This window comes from Erpetoichthys calabaricus, chromosome 6, assembly GCF_900747795.2.
Source record: "Erpetoichthys calabaricus chromosome 6, fErpCal1.3, whole genome shotgun sequence".
Lineage (NCBI taxonomy): Eukaryota > Metazoa > Chordata > Cladistia > Polypteriformes > Polypteridae > Erpetoichthys > Erpetoichthys calabaricus.
Window position 1 is genome coordinate 81,704,205 of NC_041399.2, and position 26,539 is coordinate 81,730,743.

The following is a 26,539-nucleotide window of genomic DNA, read 5'->3' on the forward strand; positions in this document are numbered from 1 at the left end:
AACTCGCCCTCCCGTTATTTAGAAAATAAAAAATGTTCGGAAATCCCCCGGTGCTTACCCCAGCCTGGAAGTGTGCAAGCTCTGTCTGGAAATCCGTTCAGTCACCGTGGATGTAGCAAAGAGGAGACCAGGGGCTCCTCACGCAAGAACTGTTTCAGGACAGGGCAGTCCTAACTTTTGCCGGAGCTGCATGCTCTGCTGCCGGAGCTCAAGTTGACGGCAGTCCGCTGGTAAGACGGATCACTGAAATGGTCTCGCTGGAGGAGTCGACCAGCCGTCTCTTGCCCCACGTCCGGGCGCCAAAAACTGTGGACACTTTTGTGACTGAAGACAGAGAAGAAAATTAAAATTAGTCAAAACCTTTTATTGATACATACCAGGCAAGGGTAAAATGTCAGAGAAACACAGTCCTAGGACACCGCGCTTCATCTGCCTCGAGCGCAGATGTCCTTGTTCTTTTATACCTTTCTAATCTCCTGATCGTTGACCACGTAAGCAATAAAAATAGCGTCCTGACTCATTGTATTTTTCCAATTTTGTAAAGTCATTACCCTAAAGGTATATTTTCTTGTCACACACATCATCAAAAGAAAACTTCCAGAAAGTATACATGCTTCTTGTCACGTACGCAAAACACAAACAAGTTTCATCATTTTGTCCTATTTTCTGTACACACATACATTTTGTTCAATTACATCATTTTATGTTTTTACACTATGCCATTGATAGTGTGGTCGCTGAATGCCGGACAACGACAGGAGACAAACACCAATTTAAAGTAAAAAGCAATTTCTTTATTCTTGGTGAGAAGAAAGGCTGCAGCCCCTACCAGCTCAATTAGCTACAGACCGCAAGCCTGCTAGCAGGAAGGAGAGACTTCCTTTATACCCAAGTTCATTTACGAAAATAAAAAGAGGAAGTATGTCAGTTCAATTTTAGGTCATGCAGAGTTTGCAAGTAGCTTAAGATGACACATTAAATCAGTACGTGCAGAAATACACAGTAGTCTTTTAGATAAGAGGAACCGTCAGCCTACCCAAAATCCCAGGTTCCCCATCCAACTTAGGCTAAGCAATTCAGCTATGGCTAGTTTTACAGAGACAGCACTTTGCAAAACATGTACTTCCCTATTCTTCTGCACCATCAGGGTTACAACACTTCAACGGCTATGTGGCAGTTACAATTTAAGAATCTTTTCTCAGCTTATAAAAGGATTACTGTTATACTGTTGGTTAATGCACAGAACATTCTTATTATAGCTTACATTTTGCACATAATGATCATCACACATAATAATTGATTATACAATATCAAAAGCTACCTTAAAAGTTAGTTTAGTACATTTGTCTTACAAGAATACACTCTTACAGCTTAGTGTCTGTATTGGGTTACATTTTGTTCAATTGGCTTAATTCAAATTATTCTTTCTCAATAGGCTTAACAACTGTGACTTTGTGACGCATTATGTAAGTACCACAATGGCATAAATGTCAACTGTCTTACAGTTCATGGTTATCCAAGATTTGGATTCATAAGTAAAAAAATCTTTAGTATCTTTCTCATTGTTAGTTTGAGTTACTGGTTGGGACAATGTTCTTCTACCCTTTGAGTGCAAATACCATCTCAGGTTTTTTGGCACAGGTTACATGTACCCTTTTTTATGACTTAATGCTGGGTTCTTTGACTATGATTCTAGATAGAATTCCTTATGTTTGTTTAATTAATATTAATCTTCCTGGTGTAACGGGCAGCCGGGTCCCATGCCCGGCCGGGACGCCCTGCTGCATATTTTCCAGGGGATCAGCCATGGGCTCCTCAGTACCTCCCCCGGGACGCTTGGTGGCAGCCTCCCTGGGTGATGATGGTGCCTCAGTTTCCCGCAGGGCTCCATTAGAGATGGAGTTCTCCACAACCCTGTGGGGATCTGGGGTGGCCGCCAGGGGGTGCTGCATGGATCCCAGAGCCATTGTGGACACCTCTACAGCCCCGCCCGGAAGTGCAATTAGCAACAGGTGATCAAGCACCTGGAGCACTTCCGGGTGGGCTATAAAAAGGGCCAGCATCCACCACTCAGTAGCCAGAATCAGGAGGAAGAGGTTGCCTGGGAGGAGTGGTGGTGCCAAGGTGGAGGATTGTGTGTTTTGCTTAAGTGCCTGGGACTGTGTATTGCCTGTGGGGTTCACGGGGAAGACGTGCCCCACAGATGAAGAAAAATAAAAGATACTTGTGCTTTTACACGTGCCTCAGTGTGAGTCTGTGTCGGGTCGGGCGCAATATAGCGCCTTTTGCCACACTGGATATGATCCTTGCTTGAATTCAGATCTGTGTCATCTCCTGATTTTGTTTTCCCTCTGAAAACTGCTGTTTCTTTGTGCAAGTGGTACAAGCACAGGACTGCAAATATGGCTCTGCCTAGGATTATTCATGAATACAGCATGGAAATATACAAGAAGTAAGCCTGTTAGTAGTAAATAGGAGGCAGACAGTAATTGTGGAGGTGGTGGAGAATTGTGGTATCTGATTGTAGAAAGTAGCATTTCTGAATTTACAAACTGAGCTCTCAGGTGTTTCTATCCCTAAAATACAACATGAGCATGTACAAAATTTGATAATTACAATCATGCCAATAGAAAACATGAGTCATGACAATTTGTTAGGGAATTTCTCTTCACACTGAAAGCAGTATAAAGAATGAGAGGATTTGGTGCCCTGGTACTCAGGTTTAAAAGGCCAGCAAAGGATATGGAAGAAGGCAAAGCAATTTCTAAAGGCAGCTAAGAGGAAGCACAGTCCCTGAGTGGGCTGTTAGTGGGCTTGGTAGCTTATTTTTATAGTCCTGGCCTCTTTATGATAGAACTACTTTTAGGAGTGCAACAGACTGAGGACCCAAAAGAGAGTACCATGGCTTGGTGACTTTGAGATCTAATAAACTGAGCTATAATCCCAAAATATTCTGTAAAGGTAACTCTGTATCAGAGCACCATTAAGTTTGTAGACAGGAGGTGGTTCTGAGCATGGGTTCAACCAGTAGAAGGAAGAAAGAAAAGGGCAAAGAGATGAGTGAGATGGTAATTTTGGGGAACTGGACTATTAGGGAATAGAAGAGCACCCATGAAAGGAGGCGTTGATGGACTATGGAGTTTGTTTTTATGTCTTTTTAATTTGGACTTTTGTGTTCTGCCATTATAAGTTTTGATTACTAAATACACGGTGTAACAGTTGAGGCTGTTATCGACCTCTCGAACCCTCAGGTAGTACGCCAAACACCAGGTAAAAGTCCAAGACTTTTTATTTTTATAATAATACTGTGCATTAAGCACCCTCCACTCCACACTACACATACAACAATCAATAATCGATAATCCAATACAATAATCACTCCTCCTCTTCCAGATACTCATTAGCATCCGGCGCCGCCGTGAGTGGCAGCCTTTTCAGCAGCTCCGTGTATGACTGTATATGTATGTGTACTTTTCTACTTTTATTTTTCTATTTTTATTTATTGATCACTCCTACCACTTTATTTTATGTGGATTCCTTCCCTGGACACACTTACTTTTACAACGTGGGCATGGATTTTAACACGCCGAGACTCGCCTATTCAAGTACTCAACTTCGGGCGCTGAGAACAAATGCCAGTATCGGTGTGGTTCCATATTTACCCGACGAGGTAAGAAGGCGGTATCGTGGCAGCAGAGCCGGCACTAAGCTAAAAAAGAAGCGGCTTGCGAGAAAGTGGCGTTTCAAGCCTTCGGTGCCTTCTGTGATTCTGGGGAATGTAAACTCAATCTCAAATAAGATCGACGAACTGGCTGCGCTGGTGAAAAATGTAAGGACCTACAGAGAATGCAGTTTGTTGTGTTTCTGCGAAACGTGGCTAAATAACACCATCCCAGATGCCAACGTGGAGCTATCCGGGTTTAGCACAGTTAGAGCGGACAGAGATGCAAGTACCTGTGGTAAGCACAAAGGAGGAGGACTCGCTCTCTATGTTAATACACGGTGGTGTCACTCTGGACATGTTAACGTCAAAATCTCCACTTGCTGCAGGGATATCGAACTGTTGGCCGTAAGTTTACGTCCCTACTATTTGCCCAGAGAGTTTGGACATGTCATTGTTGTTATTGTATACATTCCTCCTCGGGCAGACGTGGAGTCAGCGAGTGACATCATCCATTCCGCTGTTGCTAAGTTACAAACGCAGCACCCTGAGGCGCTTGTGCTAATCGCTGGAGACTTTAACCATGTGACGCTGGACAAAACATTGCCTGCATTCTCCCAGTATGTGGACTGTAACACCCGGGGAAATAAAACTATTGATTTACTGTATGCAAACGTTAAAGACGCATACAGCGCCACCCCGCTGCCTGCGCTTGGGAAAGCAGATCATAACCTGGTTCAGCTTCAGCCTCACTATAAACCAAAAGTTAGAGTCCTACCTGTAACCACACGATCATTCAGGAAGTGGACCCCAGAGGCTGAGAATACTCTGAGAGAACTTTTTGGAACTACAGACTGGGATATCCTGCAGGGATCTCATAATGAGAACATTGAGGAAGTTGTTGACTGCACTACTGACTACATCAACTTCTGTATGGACATTGTAGTTCCAGTAAGAACAGTACGCTGCTATGCTAACAACAAGCCATGGATTACAAGTGACATCAAGGGCCTTTTGAATCAGAAGAAAAGGGCTTTTAAAGACGGTGATCAGCATGAGCTCAAGCGCGTGCAGAAGGAACTCCGAGTCCAACTCAGGGCGGCGAAGGAGCAGTACAGGAGAAAGCTGGAGCAGAAGTTGCAGAATAACAGCATGAAGGAAGTGTGGGATGGGATGAAGATCATCACTGGCTGCAGCTCGAAGCGGGGTACCACCATTGAGAGAGACGTGAAGAGAGCAAACCAAATGAACAACTTTTTTAACAGGTTTGACCACCCTAACCCACTCTCACTCTCACCTTGGAGTACTGCACCCTCCACACATACTTCTGCTGATACCAGCATAGGAAAAACATCCCCACCCATAATAACAACAGCGCAAGTGAGCAGAGAGCTGAGGAGACTTCGTGCCAGCAAAGCAGCGGGTCCAGATGGAGTATCGCCACGACTGCTGAAGGTCTGTGCATTGGAGCTGGGGGGTCCTCTACAGCGCATCTTCAACCTGAGCCTGGAACAGGGGAGAGTCCCGAGGCTTTGGAAAACATCTTGTATCACCCCAGTCCCAAAGGTATCACGTCCTAGTGAGCTGAATGACTTTCGGCCTGTTGCTCTGACATCACATGTGATGAAGACCATGGAGAGGCTGCTGCTTCACCACCTTAGGCCACAGGTTCAACACGCCCTTGACCCTCTGCAGTTTGCATATCAGGAGAAGGTGGGAGCGGAAGATGCCATCATCTATATGCTACACCGATCCCTCTCTCACTTGGACAGAGGCAGTGGTGCTGTAAGAATTATGTTTCTAGACTTCTCTAGCGCCTTCAACACAATCCAACCTCTGCTCCTTAGGGACAAGCTGACAGAGATGGGATTAGATTCATACCTAGTGGCATGGATCGTGGACTATCTTAAAGACAGACCTCAGTATGTGCGTCTTGGGAACTGCACGTCTGACATTGTGGTCAGCAACACAGGAGCGCCACAAGGGACTGTACTTTCTCCGGTCCTGTTCAGCCTATATACATCAGACTTCCAATACAACTCGGAGTCCTGCCATGTGCAAAAGTTCGCTGATGACACTGCTATCGTAGGCTGTATCAGGAATGGGCTGGAGGAGGAGTATAGGGACCTAATCAATGACTTTGTTAAATGGTCCGACTCAAACCACCTACACCTGAACACCAGCAAAACCAAGGAGCTGGTGGTGGATTTTAGGAGGCCCAGACCCCTCATAGACCCAGTGATCATCAAAGGTGACTGTGTGCAGATGGTGCAGACCTATAAATATCTGGGAGTGCAGCTGGATGATAAATTAGACTGGACTGCCAATACTGAAGCGCTGTGCAAGAAAGGACAAAGCCGGTTATACTTCCTTAGAAGACTGGCATCCTTCAACATCTGCAATAAGATGCTGCAGATGTTCTATCAAACAGTTGTGGCGAGCGCCCTCTTCTACGCAGTGGTGTGCTGGGGAGGCAGCATTAAGAGGAAAGACGCCTCACGCCTGGACAAACTGGTGAGGAAGGCAGGCTCTATTGTTGGCATGGAGCTGGACAGTTTAACATCTGTGGCAGAGCGAAGGGCGCTCAGCAGGCTCCTATCAATTATGGAGAATCCACTGCATCCACTAAATAATGTCATCTCCAGAAAGAAGAGCAGCTTCAGCGACAGACTGCTGTCACTGTCCTGCTCCACAGACAGATTGAGGAGATCGTTCCTCCCCCAAACTATGCGACTCTTTAATTCCACCAGGGGGGGTAAACGTTAATATTTAACATTATACATAGTTATTGTCTGTTTTTTTCACCTGTATTATTATCATTCTTTAATTTAATATTATTTATTGTATCAGTATGCTGCTGCTGAAGAATGTGAATTTCCCATCGGGATTAATAAAGTATCTATCTATCTATCTATCTATCTATCTATCTATCTATCTATCTATCTATCTATCTATCTATCTATCTATCTATCTATCTATCTATCTACTTTGCCACCCTTCCTCCCAGCTCAGCTCAATCTCTGGGCTTTGCCAGAGTCCTTTTATACCCCCTGACCCGGAGGTGTTCCTGTCCCACAATCCACAAGTTCTCATTACTTCCGGGTCAGGGTAAAAGTCTGTTTCTTCAACCCGGAAGCACGTCGTTTCTTCTTGTCATGTGATCATGATGCACTTCCGGGTTATAGGGCACATAAGAGTCCGACAGCCTCCCTACAGCGACTCCCGGTGGTCCCCAAGGTATCCAGCAGGGTAGTGAATACAAACTACAAAGTCCATAAGGCCCTGCTGGAATTCGGTGAACCTCCATGCTGTTAGGAGGGCTCCACCTGGCGGCCTGGAGGTGTGGGCCGGAATATTTAGCCGGCCATCCATCACAACGGTTATATATCATATGTTTAGCTGACTTACATAAAAAGTGCCTAACCACTAAAGTACCATCATTGATATTTTACATTTTATCAGGTTTGCACATTATGTAAAATTTGTTTTAGTGATAATACTGAATGGTAGCTGCACACTCACAAGTGTAAGCAATATCAAATGGGTTTATTAAAGTTTTGAATCTGCTGTGAAATCCCTTAGCATATAAACAATTACAGCAGGAGATTAATTGGATTATGTCCTGGAGTCTAGCACATACAGTTTTCTAATGCCATCAATACTGTGTTTTTGCTAATTATCTGGCCAAGATGCAACGTATGGCCTTATGTTAGACTCAATGGCATTCAAAGATTCAATATGCAATTAAAATACCAAATGATTATAAAATTATCTGATAAATTAAGGACTGTAGTTTCTAATTATCCTTGGCATTTTCATTGGAAAACAGTTTCTGTATAGGCCCAGTGAAGGCACTGAATATTTCCTTGTAAAAAGAACAAAAATAAATTACATTTCTTACCTGATATTTTTACTGGTAGATTATATAGCTAATACATACATAAGGTGCTAATTGGTAAGGACACACACACTTTCACACATAAACATTTATATATAAGATAATTAGTATACTACAGTTTCAAATTACATTTTGTCATGTTTGTCATTGACAGATGTAGCAGGGGGAATGATAACACAGTGAAACAGCTAAATGCTTCGAGTGCCAACTGGAATGAAAAATATGAGCTCATGGGTGCTCTTGGCTAGGGACAATTCCCTTGAATCAGTGCTCTCTCAAGGTCATAATTTCTCTCTCTCTCAAGTGTTAGCTATTGTGATCAGGTCCGAAATGAGATGCCATCTTTCACAAGCATCCTTGGCTTTGTTGCCCTCAATGGGCAGTTTCTTAAGGCTATGTGAGAAAAAGAATAGATGACAGTTAGCGACAGAGTCCCATCTTGCCCCAGGGTTTTACCACATACCTTTGGTGGTCCTGGAAGGTGACCCTCTAGTGCCCATGTGTGATGCAGTATACCAGCTTAGTGTCCCCTTGGAGGCTAGTATTGTGTTTAGAACTTATTCAATACATGTTTGAATATTTGTTTCCTGTGTATAGGTCTGAAAGATAATTAGCACCAGTAGAATACTACCTTTATTCATGAGTTGAATTTAAGGTAAACCTCTGGTTATAGTGATCTTTTTGTTCCTTCCTAGATTTGAATTCTTTTTATATGTTTTTTTTTTTTTTTTTTTTATTCTTTATTTCGCCTTATACAATTTCTTGTATTAGGAATTTGGTAGTTTTCGCATACCCCTTGGGGTCAGAGCGCAGGGTCAGCCATTGTATAGCGCCCCTGGAGCAATTACAAGTTAAGGGCCTTGCTCAAGGGCCCAGCAGAGCAGTGGCCTTTTTGGCAGGATTCAAACCGGCAACCTTCGGGATACCAGCGCAGCTCCTTAGCCTCAGAGCCACCACTCCGCCCTGGACATTATTGGACATTATTGACTCCTTTGGTCTTTCTCAACTAGTGAATGGACCAACACATGGACAGGCTCACACACTGTACCTGGTTCTTTCTCGTGGTCTCAGAATCAGTGACTTGGACATTCTGCCTCCCAGTTTTTCTGATCACTTGCCTTTTCTGTTTAATTTGGATTTGGTCTCTGCTGAGCATGGTAAATCCACCACTACCCATCCCTTCCATGTCATCTCCCCTTCTGCTGCTGAAGATTTTGCAGCTGCTTTTTCATCAATCTCCACATCATGTGAATCCATGGATGCTGATGTTTTATTGCAAACCTTCTATACTTCCTGCTGTTCTGTGATGGATGTTGTAGCCCCACTCAAACGGAGACAATCCAAAGTCAAGCATGACCCATGGCTAAATGAACAAACTCGCTCCATCAGGCAAAACTGTAGGCGGCTAGAACGTAAATGGAGGAAAGATGGTCTCACTGTTACCTTTGACTGCATGAGAGACATGTGGTCTCAATACCAGAGAGCAGTCAGAGGTGCAAGGAACCGTTTTTTCACTGACATCATCTCAAAAAATTCTGGCAATCAATGTGTCTTATACAAAACACTGAATGCTGTCCTCTCTCCAGCTGCAACTGTTTTCTCTTCTCCCTCCAACGCTCTTTGTAATCAGATCCTTACGTTTTTTCTGGATAAGGTCACGAACATTAGATCCCAGATCTCCATTTCTTCTTCTGACTCTGTTGATTTAGCCGTTCCTGTACACGGCTCCCTCACCAGCTTTAAACCCATTTCGCTCCCCCATCTGGAAAAAATCATCGCCTCAATGAAGCCTTCGGGCTCTCCGGACAATGTGGTGCCGTCCAGACTGCTGAAAGATGTCTTTCCTGTGATTCGATATGATGTCTTAAAGATCATAACTAGTAGTCTATCTTCGGCTATTGTTCCTCGTGCTTTCAAACACGCAGTTGTACATCCAATCGTGAAAAAACCTGATCTTGACACTGCCGTCTTCTCCAATCTTCATCCAATTTCCAAACTACCTTTCCTGTCAAAATTACTCGAAAAAGTAGTTTATGAGCAATTAATTCATCACCTACAGGACCATCAGGTAATGGACCTTTTTCAGTCAGGCTTTAGGCCCCAACACAGCATATGAACCGCGCATTTACGTGTCCTAAATGATGTCCTTTTGGCATTGGACTCAGGACTCTACGTGATTATGGTTCTTCTCGATTTATCTGCTGCCTTCAACACAATCGACCACGACATCATGATCTCCCGACTCGAATCCTGGGCTGGTGTATCTGGCTTAGCCCTCGACTAGTTCAGGTCATATTTCTGCAACAGGACTCTTAGAGTCATGCTAGACGATTTTTCATCTGAATCAGTCCCACTCCCATGTGGTGTCCCCCAGGGTTCCATTTTGGGGCCACTACTTTTTTCAATTTACGTCCTGCCTTTAGGTGCAATTTTTAGAAAACATGCAATCTCGTTTCACCTATATGCTGATGACTGCCAAATTTATTTCTCCCTCAAGTCAACTGACTCCACTAAACCTCTTCTCGACTGCTTATCTGACATTAAGGACTGGCTGGCTGTAAACTTCCTTCACCTGAACGATTCAAAAACCGAGGTCATTGTTTTTAGTCCTGACCGCAAACAGACCCTACCCCTTGGCCTCGACTTTCTTCCCATTCCAGTAATTTCTTCTGCTTCCAATCTTGGAATCAAAATGGATATGGTCCTGAAAATGGATGCTCAAGTCAACAGCACAGTAAAATCCTGCTTTTTCCATCTCAGGCGAATTGCCAAACTCAAACCAATTCTGCCTTACCACCTCCTGGAATCATTAATCCATGCATTCATTATGTCCCGGCTCGACTATTCTAATTCCTGCCTATATGGTATTAGTAAAGCCACTCTTTCTAGACTCCAATTGGTTCAAAATGCGGCTGCAAGGCTTTTAACTGGAAGCAGCAGAAGCCAACACATTACACCGATTTTAAAAACCCTACACTGGCTGCCGGTTAGCTTCAGAATTGATTTTAAGATACTCCTCTTAACCTATAAGGCACTAAATGGTCTAGCCCCTGCCTACTTGAGTGTCTTGCTCCATCGTTACAATCCCCCTCGTGTTCTTAGATCCGCAGATCAGCTGCTCCTAACCGTTCCCAAGGCACGTTTTAAAGCTCGTGGTGAAAGGGCTTTTTCCGTCTGTGCACCTAGGCTCTGGAACTCCTTACCTTTAATGGTTAGGCAAGCCGCTTCAGTCGCCATATTCAAATCACACCTAAAAACGCACTTCTTCACATTGGCTTTTAATTCTTAACCTGTCTTATTTCCACTTGCTTTTTGCTATTTCTCTGTTTTATTGGGTCCCCTGACCTGTTTTTAGTGTCTCTGTTTTAATTCTCTCTTAATGTTTGTTTTTAATATTTTGCTTTTAGTCTTGCTTGTTTTAACTGTACAGCGCTTCGGTCAGTTGTAATGCTGTGTTATTAAGCACTTAACAAGTAAAAATGGTATGGTATGGTATGTTTTGTGATGACTCTGCTTCCTATAGTCAAGATGTGTTTAAACAGTAATTATGCTTGAGTGCTGTATACGCCAACCTTTGCCAATCCCAGACAGATCTTGGGGGCATGTACAGTGTCAATGGACTTAATTATTTTTGTTGTTACTATACATTTTATTTATCAGTGCCTTTTAAAACATTACAATGCGTAAAACAACACACTAAATATTAAACACTTTTAATATAACATGAAACAGCCTAGCAGTTGCATAGAAATAACAGGAAAAATAGTACAACACACAGAAAAGGCAAATTTAAAAAAGGTAAGTTTTAAGTTGTTTTTTTAAACAATAAAGTTAAGTCTAAAGACCTAATCCATAATTGAAGTGGGATCCAAATCTCAACATAGTTAATAGCTTGTCCTCCCATTGTTGAAAGTCAGAATGAAGGGACAAGGAGAAAACCAACTTCACAGGAACAGAGCAAGTAAGAAGGGATATAACCCTTAAGAAAATACAACAAGTAGACCAGGGACAAGTTATGGAGAGCTTTCTATGAAGGTAATAAAATCTTATAATTGATCCAGTGTTAAAATGGCAGACAATGAAGTCTGTAGAAAAATGGGATCAAAGATTTTATTTTATTTTTTTAGCATTTTATGGATTTTATTAAAATCAAATAACATTCTATGAAAGCAAGTCAAGTTTAACAAAACTAGGTTTGAAACAAATGAACCCCCACCCATGAGAAAGAGAGCTAGGTCAGCAGAGTAAAACTTTAATAATAGTAAAAATATGTAAATAGATCAATTAATAAATGAGTAAAAATAAATAGAATAAAAAGAGGGAGAAAATCTGCTTCTTCAATTTAAATGTTTATTCTAAAATATTATTGATTAGATCCTGCCAGGTTTTGAAAAAGGTTTGTACAGATCCTCTAAGTGAGAATGTGATTTTTTCCAATTTCAGATAATATATAACATCAGTTACCCACTGACTTAAAAGAGGTGGAATAGGATTCTTCCAGTTGAGCAAGATAAGTCAACGTGCCAATAGTGAAGTAAAGACAATCACAATTTGTTTGACTTTAAGTCAACCTGGAAGTACACCGAACATAGCTGATTGTGACACCAAGGCTGTATGAAAGGCATTTAAAGATTTTGGTACAAAATGATGTTAATTTGGTGCAGGCCCAAAACATATGGCCCAGTGAGGCTGGAGCTCGATTGCAACGTTCGCAGGTTAGATCTTGCACTGGAAACATTTTGGACAATTTTGAACGAGACAGATGTGCTCGAAATATAATTTTAAGTTGAATAAATCTATGCTTTGTGCATATGGAGCTCGAGTGAATTCTTTGCATTGCTACCTTCCACTCCTTTTCTGAGATGCTGAGTGAGAGATCCTTTTCCCACTGTACTCTAGGATCTTTGAAAGGGAGAGACTTTAAAATGTTTTTATTTATTACAGAGATGCTGTCTGAGTCAAGAAAGATCAATATATTTTCCAGAATAGAGGTAGGTGGGAGGTGAGGAAAATTGGGCAGGTTTTGTTTAAAAATTTGATGGTAGTGAAAGAAATGTGTTGCTGGAAAGTTAAATTTGGAGTGTAATTGTTCGTAGGATGTGAAGACATTGTCTATGTACAGATCTCTAAGTGATTTAATCCCAAATGTTTTCCCGACATTAAAAACTGTACATTTGAGAGGGTGGAAAAAGGTGGTTCTCGTGCAGAGGTGCCACAGATAAAAGTTTCTTTATCTTAAAATATTTCCTACATTGGTTCCTTATTCTGAGTGAATGAAGCACAATTGGGTTGTTAATATATTAACGATCAAAGATTTCAGCATAACTAAATAAATGGGTTGCTGCATTCTGAATCAACTGAAGTCTGTTTAGTAGTTTGTTAGAATTATATTAAACAAAAGGGCATTGCAATAATCTTGAAGTAATGAATGCTGTCAAGCATGAGCGTGGGGGTGTCCCCAGACAAGCTCGACGAGAGGGTTGCTGTCGCTAATATTGTCTTGTCCTGTTTTGTTATGGAGGTGATAACAAGGTAAACCTGTGTACAGAATTAAAATAGATTCAAAAGCATAAGAGAACTGTCAAGGATAACCCTTAAACCTTTAACCTGGGTACAAAGTGGTATTAGAGAACCACAAGTACTGGCTTAAAGTGGATAAGGACAACTTGATTGTAATTGCCAACCCACCTTTTATAAGTCAGTGGGTAACTGATGTTCTATAATATTTGAAACTGGAAAATATAAAATTCTTGCTAATAAATACAATTTTTGATTTTGGATAAGCATTTATATTGGGGAAAAGGACTTTCCTTCTCTGTGTTTTGTTTTATTTTTTATTTTTGCCCATGATGTTAGCTCTCCTTTCTTTGTCTCAGGTTGGGTTTGAATTGTTTTGTTAAGTTTGACATGATTTCTTTTCTTAATTGTATAACTTTGACTTCATTGTATGTAATTTGATTTTCCACCAATAAAATTAAAAAAAGAACCACCAATACTAATACTAACACTACCAGATTTTAATAGAGAGGATTTTGAGTACATGAGGAGAATTTCAGGTTTTTTGCTGTTGAGTTTTGAGTAAAAAGTAGGGAATGTGATTTATAATTTTTCAAATGAATAAACTGGGATCTGTTACTGAGATATGACTGAAACCATAAATAAACAGTGTCTTTAATTCCTAAAAAAAGATATTTTCTAGTAAGAGAGGGTGGTAAATTGTGTTACACTTCAAGGAGATTAAAAATACTAGGTGGTTCCGCATCAGCGGTTGAATAGTAGCAAGGCTCTGGGCAGTCCACAAACTTAATTATGTGGTTTTCTTTAAACAAACCATGTACTGCACACAAAATACATTGCCTGCAAAACATATACAGTGGTGTGAAAAACTATTTGCCCCCTTCCTGATTTCTTATTCTTTTGCATGTTTGTCACACAAAATGTTTCTGATCATCAAACACATTTAACCATTAGTCAAATATAACACAAGTAAACACAAAATGCAGTTTTTAAATGGTGGTTTTCATTATTTAGGGAGAAAAAAAATCCAAACCTACATGGCCCTGTGTGAAAAAGTAATTGCCCCCTTGTTAAAAAATAACCTAACTGTGGTGTATCACACCTGAGTTCAATTTCCGTAGCCACCCCCAGGCCTGATGACTGCCACACCTGTTTCAATCAAGAAATCACTTAAATAGGAGCTGCCTGACACAGAGAAGTAGACCAAAAGCACCTCAAAAGCTAGACATCATGCCAAGATCCAAAGAAATTCAGGAACAAATGAGAACAGAAGTAATTGAGATCTATCAGTCTGGTAAAGGTTATAAAGCCATTTCTAAAGCTTTGGGACTCCAGCGAACCACAGTGAGAGCCATTATCCACAAATGGCAAAAACATGGAACAGTGGTGAACCTTCCCAGGAGTGGCCGGCCGACCAAAATTACCCCAAGAGCGCAGAGACGACTCATCCGAGAGGTCACTAAAGACCCCCAGGACAACGTCTAAAGAACTGCAGGCCTCACTTGCCTCAATTAAGGTCAGTGTTCACGACTCCACCATAAGAAAGAGACTGGGCAAAAACGGCCTGCATGGCAGATTTCCAAGACGCAAACCACTGTTAAGCAAAAAGAACATTAGGGCTCGTCTCAATTTTGCTAAGAAACATCTCAATGATTGCCAAGACTTTTGGGAAAATACCTTGTGGACTGATGAGTCAAAAGTTGAACTTTTTGGAAGGCAAAAGTCCCGTTACATCTGGCATAAAAGGAACACAGCATTTCAGAAAAAGAACATCATACCAACAGTAAAATATGGTGGTGGTAGTGTGATGGTCTGGGGTTGTTTTGCTGCTTCAGGACCTGGAAGGCTTACTGTGATAGATGGAACCATGAATTCTACTGTCTACCAAAAAATCCTGAAGGAGAATGTCCGGCCATCTGTTCGTCAACTCAAGCTGAAGCGATCTTGGGTGCTGCAACAGGACAATGACCCAAAACACACCAGCAAATCCACCTCTGAATGGCTGAAGAAAAACAAAATGAAGACTTTGGAGTGGCCTAGTCAAAGTCCTGACCTGAATCCAATTGAGATGCTATGGCATGACCTTAAAAAGGCGGTTCATGCTAGAAAACCCTCAAATAAAGCTGAATTACAACAATTTTGCAAAGATGAGTGGGCCAAAATTCCTCCAGAGCGCTGTAAAAGACTCATTGCAAGTTATCGCAAACGCTTGATTGCAGTTATTGCTGCTAAGGGTGGCCCAACCAGTTATTAGGTTCAGGGGGGCAATTACTTTTTCACACAGGGCCGTGTAGGTTTGGATTTTTTTTTCTCCCTAAATAATAAAAACCACCATTTACAAACTGCATTTTGTGTTTACTTGTGTTATATTTGACTAATGGTTAAATGTGTTTGATGATCAGAAACATTTTGTGTGACAAACATGCAAAAGAATAAGAAATCAGGAAGGGGGGCAAATAGTTTTTCACACCACTGTACATGTCACACAAGGATCAGACAAAATTTGTTGTTTGTTTACACAGTCGAGACAAAATCCTGGACATTTTTTTGGGAATTTAAAAACCAGTCCCATAATATTAAGTCTAAAAAAGAGGACACTCGTGGGAAATAGAAGATGTCTGGTCACCTTTTATCTGTTATTTTCTATTTATATATTTTTTAAAACAATATCAATAGTTCAATTCTGATTATATCCAGAAAAAAAACAGTCATAAAAAGATTTACTTGCATATATGTGATTTTTCCCCCTTGTTTTCCCCCTGTTTTAAGACTGCATATTTAAACTATGAACTAGATTTAAGTGTATTAAAGGGGGAAAGCAAATAATGAAGCCCGGAGCAAAATGGAACCTTAGATGGATGTGGGAGAAAGTGGGCTGGAGTAAGCAGAAACAGGATGGAATTGTATTGGGACCATCCAAGAGCCAGATGAAATCATGGTGAGGTTAGGAGCTGGACTGAAAAATCAAAACCGTGCAGACTTCTACTTCATATTTCTAGCAACGAAAGTTCTTAAGAGTGAATGCAGAAATGGAGAAGTTATGGCAAAACATATACCAGCTACTTTAGCCATTCACCAATGTACAATCAAAACAGCAGTGAAGTGCCTTACACAGAAGAATGTGGTTAGCATAGGTAAGGAAATACCAAACAGAATAAACTTTATTACAGTTTGATATTGTTAATCATGAGGATTCCTCATACAGAATCCTACAGCTCAATACTCATGACTGACAGAATGCAGCTGAGCTCACACATAACAAAATGTTGGACACAATATGTTGCTTTTACTGTCCTTTTTTCTGATTTGTGTCAGTTTTACAAGGTACATAGACATGCCCCGCCTTTTTTTAATTAATATGCACAATAGTTTATGTCCTCCTCTTGTCTGTGCAGCTTTTACAAAAAGTACAAAAGTAATACCTTTTTTGACTCCCATGATATCCATGTGTCAGGAATATAACCATTCTACTGCACTCATGAGGCTGCACTGGAAGGGTTTGAGATTAGAACTGGACTCAAGACGTGTCTGTTTCCTGCATAGTCTAGAAGTTAATGACCCTTTAAGGAGATCTTTCACTCCAGTCTATTTCCAGCTACTTTTCAAGCTTTTGCAAAAGCCCACCTCACAACAGTGCTGTCTTTCAAGCAACTCTCAACTGCTCCATCACTACATTCATTGGCCGCATTTTGCTAACCTCCTAAAGCAGGGGTCTCCAACTCCAGTCCTGGAAAGCTACTGTGGCTGCAGGTTTTCAATCTAACCCTTTGCTTAATTAATGACCAGATTTTGCTGCTAATTACCTCTTTGCCTTAATTTTAATTGATGCACAACTTAAGATTCAGGCCCCTTATTTCTTTTTTCTTTAATTAGCAACCAAACAATATTAAGACACAAAATGAACCAACATATAAACAACAACCTGCGTCCATCACACAATAACTGAAAATAAAGAAAGGTGAAGGTCTCAGTAATGTTGATCTGCTCAGGTCCACAAAACATTCTGACAACACTCTTAAAAAAGAAAATCAAGTTTTGGAAATGTCTGCCATGGCAGAATGAGCACAATGGAATTAAAAAACAGGTTTAATTAGCAACGAGAATTGGCTACAAATTAAGAAACTGAATGAACTGAAGTTGGTTGGAGTTTGAGGCCCCAACTTAGTTGGTCATCTGTTGGCTCACTTCATATCAAATTTATGTTTAGGTGTCGTTTAAGGAAAAAAGAATCAATTCAGCGGTCAGAGTCTCAAGAAAAGTCAATTAAAATAAAAGGAAATATTTAATTAGCAGCAAAAACTGGTCACTAATTAAGAAAAGAGTTAGAATGAAAACTAGCAGCCACAGTAGCTCTGGAGTAGTGGAGTATTGGAGACTCCTGCACTAAAGTTTCCATAACAACACAGCAATAAGCAGGGCTTTTCCTCCCACAGTCCAAAGACATGCAGGTTAGGTGGATTGGTGATTCTAAATTGGCCCAGGTGTGTTTGTGTGTGTCCTGCAGTGGGTTGGCACCCTGCCCGGGATTGGTTCCTGCCTTGTGCCCTGTGTTGGTTGGGATTGGCTCCAGCAGACCCCTGTGACCCTGTGTTTGGATTCAGCGGGTTGGAAAATGGATGGATAGATGGATGTATGTTTGCCTTAATTTAGAGCATACAGTATTTTAAAGACATTTTGCTTTTCAAACATTATTTTAACTTTTTTCATTATCCCTGCATTAAATGTTTTATCTAATTCAAATCAAGAAATCTGCTTTTCTGATACCACAAGTAGAAGTTCAGAACCATTAACTATACCAGCATTTTCAGTGTCTGTCATGTGGTAGCATGTACTATTACAGACAAAATAACAATCAGAATTATGTTAATTAATGTCTGCAGCTTTCTAAGACCCTATGACTAAAAAAGGTCAATGGTTACATTATCTTATACTTCAGTTCTATGAGTTGTTTGAAATGAGGAATAAAAAGGTGAAGAAAGAAAAGTCTGAACTTGAAAGTGCTCAAGTATTTTGTTGGAACTACTGACACACATATATTATTTAACGAAATTTCACATACTTTATATATAATATGTTATTATATATACATATATTCTTTAACTGCCAGAAAATTCTGCAGCATCTATGTGTAGTCAAATGCAGAGATGTTTGTTATTTTTAGTGATGCATAACCAATTGAGTGAAACTTTTTGCCAAATATTTTAATAGTTGCTATGAATCTAATTTAAGCACACCCTCTCTGTTCTAGTCATAGTTGCTGGGAATCTTTAGATATCAGCTGAAAATAATGTTTGATTAACCTATTGTATTTAAATTTAATCAGTGTATTTTATTTAACACTTTATGTTAACACAGTGATAATAAATGTAAGTGGGCACAACCATGATACAATATTTACTGCTGATGTCTTAGAATTCCAGAGTTTCCTACATAGTCACATTTGAGATATGCCCGAACACCACCAGACTGAGACCACATCTTTATAAAAAAGCACACGTTTACTAATGTCCAAACACAGCACAGCACCAGTCACCCCTACTCCGGGTTTCTCTCTGACTGTCCGTGGGCTGCCTTTCCTCTCTCCACAGGAGCCTTGTCCTGCTCCCACTCCTGACTGTAGCTCCCTGATTGTAGGGAGGCAGCCCCTCTTTTAATGATCCGGATGGGCTCCAGGTGCTCCATCTGACGACACTTCCTAGTGTGGCAGAAGTGTCAGGAGAGCACCCGGAAGCACTCCGGGTGTCCCTGGAAGGATCATCCTCCATGTTCCCGGGTGTGGCAGAAGTAAATGTTTCCCGGGCTCTCTGAGACTCGGGGCGCCCCCTGGCAGTGGCCACGAGCCCTCATGGGCTTGAGCCTCCTAGCTCTTCTCCCGTGGTCCTCTCCTGATCCAGGGCGGTTGCCCCCTTGTGGCCCGGAGGACAAATACGCCACCTCCCGGTCCTCCCAGGCATCCCGGCTGGGTCTATCCCCCAGCTGCTTGTGACACACATTATCCACATTTCTGTAGCCTTTTTTTTGGGAAGTGGAAGAAAATCTAGACAACATAAAGATCTGCAGGTCATGTTAGTGAGCCACAGTAAATTGGCCCTTTGTCAGTGAGTATAGATTTATGACCATAATGATGGAATACATGCTGTTCTACCTCATCTATTGGGCGTATCAATGACAGAAAGTAAAAATAATTATAATAATAGAAAATAATATACAAGAGAAGAAAATGAAAGAAAATCATGATGTTTTTGTGAGCTTTCTTAGTACAGTACATGCTCTGTCCACATGACACCCTTAACAATCAGATTTCTATAACTGTACTCTGTATTTCTGGCTATTAATGTTATTTCATAATTTTTAATTAAATAAACTAGTTTATGTCAAACCTAGTCTTATGGGACCACTGCAGCTACAGGTTTTGATGCTATTTAATTTGGTATTGACCTCAATGAGTCGGAGTCAGAGACTCAGATAATCAATTAACCCTTGTTAAATTAGATTGATTTATCAGTCTTTCAACATAGATATACAGTAGCAATCATTAAGCTTTACTTTTTAAGAAACTTAAGAAGAATGGGTGTTTAACATCCCAGAATAGATCACTTTTTCTGTGCTAATGAAAAAGTGTTATTTAATAAAACTGCACTCTAAAAACCTTTAAAATGATGGAAGGTAGAACAATCTGCAATGTCTATCCACATGTATACTGTATTTGTATTTTACTCATTATGCTCACTAGCATTCTAACTTTGTTTCTAATCCTAATTTCTCTTTCATAAGCCACAAGAGAAAAAACCGAGGCAACAAAAGATAAACATAAATAAATAAAATAGTCATCAGATGGCTGAAGCCACTCCACAAAGTGCCTGCGGTGCTGAGCCATTTCAGGTACTGAGCAGGGAGTATTCCATTGAAACAAGCTTATAAGTTTGTGGCTTTGTTAAGATGATACTGCTTGAATAAGCCTGGCCTTACAATTGAGGGTCAGTTGGTTCCATAACACAAAATGTTTCTTGGTAATTCAAGGTGGGATAACCCAGGTAACTAACCCAGAATTATGCGTGCATTGAGGTAACAGTCTATTTTGGGTGGGTGACATGGCCAAAAACGTGTATCACAATATAATTAAAAATTGTCACAATGTATGGTGCAGTGATATTTCTGTTCTGATATTAATTATAGTTTTAGTTTTTATTTTATTTTATAAAATTAATTTTCATTTTTATTTCATTCTAGTTTTCAGTGGAGTCAAAATTTTTTATTTTTATTTAGTTCTGTGTTTAAAATTTTAGTTTTTATTTTATTTAGTTCTTGTCTTTTTACATAATATTAGTATAATTTTAGGGGTTTTTTTTCTGTTGCAAGACCACAAATGCTGGCCTACACATATTTCAATGCAAGTTATGTTTCAGTCAACAAAATACACTCACAGTTCATAATGCCGTTAAACACAACTTGACTATCAATGAGCAAACAGATTAAGTGGCCTAATGAGTACAGTCAGCAAGTTGAAATGTTTCAACCCAAGAAACCAGTCTGTGTAAGCATATTACTGTTAAGCTTTAAACAAGCACGCATTTAGAGAGATTTCTTAATGTTGCAATGATGACCATTGCACACATAGTCACACAGTGAAAATACTCGCTCGACTAATGCCTGTAATGCATGTGCACAGACGAGGTCCTGGTGCTAGCAGACTGTATGTTGACAATTTCTGCTGTCAGTACTGAAGCTGGTGAGGTACTGACTCCTTCAGTCAGATATACAAATATATGAATCCAAAAGTGTAGCTTATTCACTATTCAGCTGGAAGCATGCACATTGACCACTGTTTATGTTTCATATCTCATCAGCATTCTTTACACACAGATAGGTAAGGTACATACTTGGCTAAGAAAGAACATTACATTTATAGCAGCAAGAGGAAGCAGAGAGAGCGCATTTGTTCTGCACCCTCCATGTGTTCTAAATTTGCCGTTGCAATAATTATTCAGTACAAATGAAAGTACAGAGTGGTGAACTAAAAACACAGATTTCAATTTTGACCTTCATTTTAATATTTAGTTGTTTTTAAAGCTTTTAATTCTGATGCTTTAATCAATTTAACACAGACTGTTCAATAAAAGGATAATAAGAAAAACTAAAGAATATTTTAAAGTCAAAATTTAGTTTTTAAGTATTGGATGTTTTTTGTTAGTCTGATCCCACTTTTTATAAAATTGAAAACAGTTTATGGTCTTACCTTTATTTGTAAATGGATTCCATGAGCCTACCGTTTTCCATGACAATCTCCGTCACTTTCTTATAAAAGTCCTTCTTGTTTTCCTTTAGTTTTAAAAGTCTTAATCTTTAATTTTGGCAGTCAGTCGGAATAAAAAATAAAAATAAATGGACCGCTGCAGTGCACTCGACGTTCTGATATCACTAACTTATTGGCGCCTAGAGCCTCTGCGTAGAAGAACAGCAGAAACAAGTACCTGTTTGGCTCACATGCGCCCCTCTACAAAGCGGCACTGTACCGTCTGCCTTGCCTTGTGCCTTTTCACTGCAGTTTTATGTCCGATCATGCAAGACTAGATATGTCACACACATTCATTAAAGATATTAGTCAGACTGTGGAACGTCAGGGTGTATAATAAACGTATTTGCACAAACATTATATTGGTGACATACAGAGAGACAGCAACAGGCACGCGCCAATTGCATGCATCAACCCAGTGTGTGAGGGAGAGCGTAGTCCGAGTTGAGGTGAGGCTCAAAGGTGCAACATCTCACGTTTCTCCCCTGTATTTGAACAGGAAATTTTGAATATACAAATTATCAAAATTATTGGAATCATACAGAAAACAAATTTATAGCACAGACCAGTGGACACATTTATTTTATGTTATCATTATTAGTTTTTTGGGTTTTTTTTTTTGACGTCATAGGTATTGCGGACTGCAGCTTCACTCTGTTGCCCTGATGTGCAGTCATGGTGCCAGAGAAGTGCTGGATTTCCGCTAAGTACTGATCCAGCTGATCCTGCACTGAAACTCCGAGACTCTTTTCTTCTTTTTGCACACTATAGTTGCTTTTATTATCATCTTCGCTGTAATTAAAGTATTTTCACACGTTACTTACTCAATTTCTACCCGCAAATATCTGTGCAAAACTCGCCATCGTCAACCACACGTGCTTACTGCTTCAACCCGACGAGCCAAATGTGCTCAACAAACAAACAACGGTCCTTTACTGAAGTTATGCCACGTGACTCTTGTAAGCCCAAGTTACAAGATCACCACATAGTGAACAGCACAACGTAACTGAACAAACAACACCTGTGCATGACTGAAACGGACTGAACAAAAATGCTATGCTTTTTTTTTTTCGTTTTTACTCAATTTTCTTTCTCGTTTTAGTTCGTTCACATATCACTAATTTTTATTTTTATTTAGTTTTAGTTTCTCTATTTGCCTTAATTTCAGTTCTTGTTCTTGTAAAACAAAAAACAATATTTTTAGTTCTAGTTCTCGTTTTCGTTATCAAAATATCACTCGTATGGTGTATTATGGAATAGCTTGGAAAGGGATACAAGTTGTAGTCCATCCTGTTTCTCTAAGTTTTATTTTTTTCATGCAAAACGGAAGAACATCTAACTAGGTAGTGGGTGTCTTTTCAACAGCTTAACATAAAGTATTAATACTGGAGTTGAATGAATGGTAAAAATCTAAAATAAAAAAAACACAGGAAATGCATTTAATTACATTGCTGACTGCATTACGTTTTAAATTACACTGCCTTATTTTAAACTGACTAGTTTGAGAATGTCAAGCTTAAAGCTTTGTGAGTAGTATATTTTCAGTAGAAAACTGAGTGATGTGAAGTACTCTTAGAAGCTAGTGAAAATAAAATGCAAGAGCATACTACAAAATAATGAATTTACATTTATATCCAAACATACATTGAGCTTTTAGAAACAAAAAATTGATCTGCAGCTTTTGCTAAAACTTTCAGCATCATTCCCACTGTGGGGTTTGCCCTGGATCAGAATGACAGATGACACAATACAATTGGGCACACACATGACTGTAATTTAAAATAATTTCCAGTTTAAATAGATAGCTGCTAATGCGCCAACAGAATCAGTATTCACATCTGAGAGCATTGTGTTCCACACATGACATTCAGGCAGCCTAAAGAACTTTGTTTACAAATAAAAAGAAAATAAAAAGGTAAATAGTTTAACTTACCAGCAACTTCAAAAACCATCCTTGATTACATGAATGTCATGCTGTCCAGAAAACACTACCAAATATATTAAGAAACTTATTTAGTGCAAGTGATATTCTGCAAACCTCCTGACTTACAGTTGTCTCACTTTGGTTCTGATGTGATTTATGTTTTACCAAGGAACTGACTCTGGGTTACATGCATTTTACTGTTAAACACCTGTTTAAACCTTTCTCTGTACAAATTTCTATAGGCAGAAGTACTTGCAATATCACCAGGAAATATTAAAAGCATAAATCTCTTCAGAATGCGGTTCAGGACAAGAATCAATTCAAACTTGGAAGATGTCACACTATATCTCTAGAAGAAGTAATAGATTTGTAATTATAAAACAAGACAAAAAAGAGTTGTGGGAATAAGCTTCTGAGTAAAAAAAATCAGCCTTTTAACAAGAATTGTGATAGGAGAATTCACATTATGCCTGTGTATTTATTATAGAGGGCTTTTACAGGAAGCAATTCACTACTTGGCAGTTACAGTACTTTTGGAACTGCAAGAGCTGTAAAAGCAAGAACATCAAAAATAAGATGATATGAAGCAAAATGAGACAAGGAGCCATTAAAAGGTCCCAGAAAAAAGATCAAGTAATTTATGTGCTATACTATGTACTATAATATACTACAGTACTATCCAAATTACTATACTACCAGCTCAAAAACATTTTTGAAGTTTAAAATGCTGTTTGCTAAACATTTCCTTTCTTGGAAATAAAGCTGTTTGATAAATGATATTATGTTAAGTACATAATCTGATTTGTGTCTTCTTACTGACCCCTGTCTTAGAAAATCTAATACTATGCTTTTAACTGAAGCAGCACCAAATGGTTTTTCATTTCTTAATAAATCATGACATACTGGTCAAGGAGGTAGTATACAGACAACCCTGGCCATATTCTTTACTCATAACCAATTTGGCAGCATTTTATCTGATTTATGATTAATATGAGCATATAGTGTTGATTGAGGATGTTAATATACCCACACAGCTGGTGGAAACTGGAACTTTTAACAAATGTTTTACTCATCTGTTAAACACAGTATATTTTTGGGAGATTGTTTATGGCCAGACACTCAGAAGACACTACGTTGTGTTATAAATAACATTCTAACATCTTTTGGTGAAGGATATTCCATTGTAATTAAGTTGTTATATTTATGCACACTCTTTGACACCATTCTGTTCTGTTACACAGGCTGGAAAATTATGTTGGGATCTCGGGCACTGCTCTTTCATGGTCTAGTTCCCATTTATCACATCAATTTTAGTAGCATACAAATGTGACGACAGTAATCTGTCATTATATTCAGGAGATACTGTAAATATGGTGTCCCGAAGGGCTCATTAGTCAGACCTTTACTACTTTCACTTTAAATGCTACCATTGGGAACTGTCATAAGAAAACATAATATTCATTTTCACTTGTATGCAGATGAAATCCACTATATCTTTTATTTAGACCCAATGATGTTTCCCTGATAGTGTTTTTAATTAATTGTGTCAGTGAAATGAAAGAGTAGGTGGATGAAAACTGCATTTCTTTGAAAAAAGAAAAAACAGAAATGTTATTTAGTGGAAAAATTGTGTACACTTCCAGAATAATTGGTCACTTTTTAAACATTAGCTTTATTGATTCAATACACAACGTAGACATCTTTGAGGCCATAATGTATTTTAAATACTGTCACAAAAAACAGAGACAAGAGTCATAAAAAGGTTTGGGGCAGACACCCATATAATATTCCCTGGCTGCAAATGGATAAATTTATAGCACTGATGTGCAGAGATTAGAGTCCAAGATCAAACTGATTGGTTAGTTGAACATTGCGGCTATAAAGACCAGAAAAGAAAATGATGTCATCAAGGGCGGAAGCGGAAGGGTCCTCTTTCATAGGCTCACACCCAGATGTGACGTGATCAAAAGGGCCGGAACCAGAAGGCTCTTCTTCCATGGGTTCTATACCAGAGGTGACGTCATCCAAGAGACCGGAATCGGAAGTGACATAATTGGGTCCAAAACCAGAAGTGACATCATCAGGGCCAGGCAGAATCTCCCGTGAATGGTCTGCAGGAAAGTGAGAAAAAGAGTCAGCACACTCCGCCATCCCCTGGTCTGGTGTGGAATTACGCATATTTAGACCCTTTAGCTGCCTCCCATGTGCGCGTGTGTGACAAAACACATATTATTGAACTATCTAAGCTTAATAATATTGGAAAAGGCTCCTAACAGCGATAATGAGAAATTCTTTCATGCAGAGGATATAAAATAATACTTTATTCAGTGGCTATTTAAACCATTCTAAGTGCAACTTTCAATTACTTCAAAATGCTACTGCAAGAATCATTACAAGAACTAAAGGGTATGCCCACATAACTGCAGTTCTTATGCCTTTATATTGTCATCCAGTTAAGCCTATGGCTAATTTTAAAATTCTCCATCATACATATAAAGCCTTAAATTGCCAAGAACCTGTTTATCTATTTGAATTTATCTTTACAAACTGGACACACAATACGTTTTTTAAGCTACAGACCTACTAAAGAGTCCATGAATTAACAAGGTAACAGTGGGAGGCTTTTAGCTGTAGGGCTGCAAAGCTGTGGAATGATCTGCCTGCTTATATTTATATCACAACTTTAGCTTAGCATATCATTATTAGAGCTGCTGATTAGCTGTGCACATAGCATCTCTGATTGTTAGGTATTTGTATAAAAATATAATATAATTATTAACCATTATTAACCCTCTTCTATTGTGTTTCGCTTCCTGGTGTCCTGCGGTGGCATTTGGAACTCTGTAACTCAGAAATGTAGTAACTTCAGATATACATTTATTTTACAGTACTGATACACAATATTTTATTGTTTCTATTGAGTTCATTCTTAGTTGTGATCTATAATATAAATACCTTGTGAAAATCAAGCATTGTAGCATTGTCTAACACAGGAAATCTTTACCTTCTTGCTTTGATTTAAAAGTAAAGGTTTCCTCTGACAGTAGTGTGTTTTATCATATTTTCCTTCAGCTGTATTGTGGTAATTTCACAGCAGTATATAAATGTTGAAACAACAGCAAGCAGTAAATTTAATATCAAAAAGACAGCTTTGTTGCTGCCTTCATGAGTAAATCCCTGTCTCGTCTGCTTCTGATTCCTGCAGCCATTCTCTTCTCTTTATGGTAATTCATTGCATTTGCCTAG